General features: G+C 31.7%; 1 long non-coding RNA gene across 1 annotated transcript; it reads right to left on the reverse strand.

Annotated features, from left to right (window-relative positions):
* Positions 1-563: 563 nt before the first annotated feature.
* On the reverse strand, positions 564-2,455 carry LOC106690820 (uncharacterized). The gene is made up of 2 exons (XR_001344679.2): positions 2,020-2,455; positions 564-1,070 (listed from the first exon to the last, which is right to left on the reverse strand). It is a non-coding gene; the product is annotated as an uncharacterized lncRNA (long non-coding RNA).
* Positions 2,456-5,618: the final 3,163 nt, after the last annotated feature.

A 5,618-nucleotide genomic window follows, 5' to 3' on the forward strand; every position in this document is an offset into this window, starting at 1 on the left:
AATATATAGCTACATATCTGTCAATATATAGCTACATATCTGTCAATATATAGCTACATATCTGTCAATATATAGCTACATATCTGTCAATATCTAGATAATTAAGTAATAATAACAAAGTACTAGATTAATTGTTCTCTTATTAAGTGATAATAACAAAGTACTTATTTAAGTGATTGTTCTCTTATTTATATTCAGAAACGATGCCTCACAAAAAATACATCTCAGTTAAATGTGTTTTGTTTTCCTTTTAAATGGCCTTATGGTACTTATTGGATTTATTTTTTATGTTCACAAATGTCAACCGGTCAGGCCGAATTCGAATCTGCACCGCCCTTAATCCTCTTGGCCACCACTGCCATATTAAAATGTGTTGAATAATTTTAACTTAAGCGTCTAAGAACATCATAAATTACGATAAAAGACGAGCTGATTTAGCCAGCATAAAAAATATATATTTCTCTAAACTATTTCAACCAACAGTAGAAATAATTACACATATAGATGGGTGACACTAATAAACAATATAAAAATATGCATACATTTTTAAAGCAAAACAAAAATTTAAAAATATATATGTATATATTTGGAGGTCTCCAGGATCTTCAGCTGAGGTACGTGGTCCAGCCAACTTTCTGCTCTTCACAGTGCCTTTGTAATATTGGTAGGTTGCTTAGTGTTCCTAGGTAATAAGAGGCAATAGCTTCCAGTCTCATTTCTAAACATTTTACTTGACCCATCAAGTATAAAAGGATTCAAAGGGTAATTTAATGGATGGAATCTGATAAAATAGATTGCTCCAACCAGGTAGGTAATAGATATCGGACCAACCAGGTAGGTAATAGATATCGGACCAACCAGGTAGGTAATAGATATCGGACCAACCAGGTAGGTAATAGATATCGGACCAACCATGTAGGTAATAGATATCGGACCAACCAAGTAGGTAATAGATATCAGACCTAGTAGAGCCCTGTTAGGTAATCCTTGAAAATTGGATTAACAGTTCCCTCGCTATTCTTCAACTTCAAATACAGGCAGATGCAAGGACCAAATTTGTTCCTTGATGGCTGAAACATATAATCCTTTAAAATATATATTTATAATAGAAAATAAAAATACATTGAGTTATTTGTAAGTAGGCAAGTTAATTAATTTATAAGGTAGATACATAACTACCTATATTTAACATTTTATTTTTATTTTGTAACGATTTTTTTTGTCGTTTGATAATGAAACTAAGGGGAAATCCATGTTTAGAACATGCATATCATGAAAAAAACATTTGAGCATCGCTAAGTAAAAGTAGTCGACAGAATATGATGAAATAGTTACAAGATAGATTATACACAAATCACAAATTTTAATCAAAATTTGGCCCAAATTGGAAGAACTGTTTTCGAAATATAGGTGAACTAAGGAAAATATGTTCACGGGTGTATCACCCATAAATTATATCTCAAACTCCCCAATTCCACATCATGGCCCTTGAAGAATGTTGTCGAAACCGGAGGATTATTATAAAGTCCATAAAACACCTTTAACCCTTTAACATAGAACTGAATCTGGACAAACAACTAACTAGGAATCCCTGCTAAGGACTGAAAAGACATGAAACTGCTCTGCTGAATATTTAATACTTGTCTTACTTGACAAATGTTGTAAACTTACAACTAATTAAAAAAGACTCATTTACATGCCTATACATAATAAGGAGTACTGTAACAAATCATAGCATTTTTCTCTCCCTTGGCCTGTCACAAATTTACTCATTTCATGGAACTTTAAAGATGTACTTTATAAGCCAAGTATAACCCACTTTTTCAAAGTTATCAATTAATATTGTGGTCCCATCGACATAATAAACAAAGAGCACACAAAAGATATACGGTTAATTAATAATTTTAACAATTTCCAACCACCTATCTCAACCTCCAGAAGTATCTTCTCTCTGCCTAGATATACTTTTAAACTTACTTAGACAAGAATAAATTTGGATATTTTTAGCTGTGAAATTACCTTTCAATAAGGTGCTACTTGCTGCCTCAAGGTGTCATTCGTTCATTACCTTGCAATAAGGCAAGAAGGTGTCATTTGTTTATTACCTTGGAATAAGGCAAGAAGGTGCCATTTGCTGCCTGAAAAAGCCACTTGTACATTAGCCTGCAATAAGGCAAGAATGTGGCTGCCATTTGTTCATTTTCTCTTAATTGTATTGGCTATGCCCATGTTGTACACAGTTTTTTTATGCATCCTCTTTCCCTAGACCCAATCGTTCTTAGATTTAATTATAATACGTTGACAATTCGTCCGGCATTGATAGATACTTGGTTATTTCATCAAGGACTTATTTAAGAATAGTTTTAATTAAAAGAATTTATTCTCGAAATCGCTAGTTAACCTAAAGGAAATTGTAAACTAATTTCTTTCAATGATTCTAACCTAAATCAATTTTTATAAGACATTGGTAAAAAGTTCTTTAAAAAACTCCTTGGTGTGCGTTGGCTTAATATAACAGATGTTTTTAAATGGCTGCCGTATATTTTTAGGTTTATTACCCATGACATTGGAAGGACTCATATCCAGAGATCAAAATTTTTGTTGAAAAGCCTATATTGCGTGTTCCTATTGTATCGATAAAGATGAATGGAGATCTATTTTTTAATGTTACCTGACCAACATTTGAGCGTCTATTTAATGAACGGTGACTTGTAATTTGATCAACTGTACTATTTTCTAAATTCGATGATTGATTGCTTGACATTTCTTGACAATTAATTTTTTATGCTTCATAACCTATAGCGGCTTCCACCACTTTATCAAATGTAGCATCAGATAGCTGCAACAGTTTTTCACGGATTCTATTATCAACTATTCCTCGAATAAATTGTGCCGTTAAAAAAATTTGAAGCATTTTTCTTGCATTCACACTCGAATTTGCATGTAGAAGCTTGTTGCCGTAATTCCGCAATGTATTGACAGACTGATTCAGACTCTTTTTGTAACCTAGACAAAAATCTATGTTGTTGCACTATCACATTTGGCCTTGGACATAAATAGTTCTCTTACCACCTGAACCAGATAGTCAGTCATAGTAGTTCCCTAACACCTCAACCGGATAGTCAGTCATAAGGCTTCAGTGTTCTGTTGTAAGACAGATTCCATAGTGGCCAAAATTGCTTTTAATTCCGAGTCCATGCTGGCAATTGACAATGTTGATTAAAGAACAGGTTGACTTACGTATAGTTGTTTATCCAGTTTTATCCTCGTCGCCACTTACTGTAAAACTTTGGTGTATAATTAAATAAAAAAGTATGGACTTTGAAAAACACTTCTTATATTATAATTATTGACATAATTGTGAACTCTCAATAATAAACCACAGGTCAGATTCTTCCCTATAAAATGTGGGTAGCCGAGACAATGCGTAGGGTATTTTCGCCGGTTCCAATAACTACTTGTGCTCCTCCTCACCGGTTTGCAGGTCGATTAAATTGTACTCGTACATGCTTCACTAGAGTTCAATGAAATTAATAAGAGAAATAAACAATGAACTCAAGTTCGGTGTCACTACTATACTGCGTCTTCCTATTGTAATGATAAAGATGAATCGTTTCTTCTTACTTTGTTTCTTAGTTTTGAAAGGGCGTTTAACAGCCTTGTCATCTACGCCCGTTGGTGGTATTGGTAAGGCCTAGTTGTTCTATAGTCATAGCTTTGGTGATAAAGATGAATCGTCAGGTCTTTATTATCTAAACAACAATGTTTATACTTAAACTTAAAACAATACATTCACAATTATTGTAAACACTACTAAAAACACACCTAGTTAATTATTAATTGTTAGTAATTGATCATATGGGCGAGAGGTTTCAAATGGGTTTGCCACTAAAACGAATGTAAAATAATGAAACATGAAATGAATTATAAATAAAAATATATTTAAAAGAAATATACTAGAGAAATAAAAACATTGATAATAATTTCGACGGTGGCAAACCCATTTCAAACAGTCTCTTTGCTAACGTCGACTAATGCCGTTGAAGACGTTAATATCTTGCTACCTCAAGCCCATCACCTATAAAGGTAACTGTAAATAAATATAAAATTAAATAATAAATATGAAGAATAAAATAAATTCCTTACTATAGTTTTGATTTTAGATTAAGAGGAAAGCCAGCGAAGTGACTTTAAAAATAGAACAAATATATTTTGCCGATTTTCTATAATAGTTCACATAATCGTAATTAGAAACATATGAACATTTTAAATATACATCATTTTTTTCAAATATTGTCTTAAACTTTATTATATTGTTCTAATTTTTTGTATCTCAGATATCTGTCTCGTAGAGATACATATTGTGTATTGTGCCAGTACTTTACCCATTTTTGATTGGAGACGTTGGTCGGTGGGTGCGGTAGGCAAAGAAAAATATATGTATATATATTTATTTTATTTTTTCTGCATATTTTCAAAATGGATTTCTATAAAATACATTTGGATGTTGACCATGTGTGAATTAGAAGAAATTGTTTGGGTTGTAATCAAGAACAACAAAAAATATTTTTAACTTTTTATGAATTGGCAAAATTTCGACTCACGATGCAGGTATTATCAGGGCTGTTGTCAGTGGTGGATGTGTTCACTGAGGTGAAGGTTGAAACCATATTTCAGAAATGAAAGTAGTTTTATAGATGCATAATGATGAAATAAGATTTGGTAAAAAGAAACAATTGATGGAGCATTTATAAAGAATCTCAAAAGCTAAGTTAATATATAAGTTAATACAGGAAAGAGTTTCCTAGACGGATAAGAATAACCGTATTGATAGAACATCCTTGAGTATGCAGATGAATTCAAATTCTAAAAAATGCTGAGACTTAGAGAATCAAAGCAAATCTCACAAATAAATTAAGATAAAAAAGGTTACCAACAACTTACTGAGAAAATCTCCAAAGTTTCATGACTCCTGTTCATTAGTTGATTTTTTTATTAGCTTATTAATTTTACAATTTTGCCATTCTGCAATACAGCCAGCATGACATAACTCCTTTCATCTACCGCAATCCTAGTGTTATTGTTCTCCTGGTACAGATTAAAATTCAAAATAATGAACCATTATGTGCAGACCAATGCTTCAAACTTGCCAACTATTGCTGTTCTAATGGGTTGGAAATTTCTTGAAAACAAAAAATGGCATGCGCAGTGGAAGGATAACAAATGTCTTTAATGTAGAATTTTTAGTAGACATGGGTAAAATTTATGTGAAATAAATTTTTTTAAAAATAAATCGTTGAATAATCTACAAAAATTATTTTTTAAATGATTTATTTTATAATTCTACTTTAATCTTATTTGTTGAATGACTATTTCATAAAATGGAGTTATTTCTGAAATGATTATTTTATCAAATAAATTTTTCTTAATTTGTAATTTCAACATCAAGTTAATTTAATCTCATTTTAAACAGTCCAGAGTAAATGTCATGACAGCAACTGTCCTTCAGTTTCCCCATGGCAGTTGAATAGGTTTAGGAGTAGGTTTGGAATAGGTTTAGTTTATAGAAATGAGTGGAGGGGGATTACCAAATGGAAATGAATTGAGAATTCTAAAAG

This window comes from Halyomorpha halys, unplaced genomic scaffold, assembly GCF_000696795.3.
Source record: "Halyomorpha halys isolate HHAL.00 unplaced genomic scaffold, Hhal_1.1 Scaffold1886.1, whole genome shotgun sequence".
NCBI lineage: Eukaryota > Metazoa > Arthropoda > Insecta > Hemiptera > Pentatomidae > Halyomorpha > Halyomorpha halys.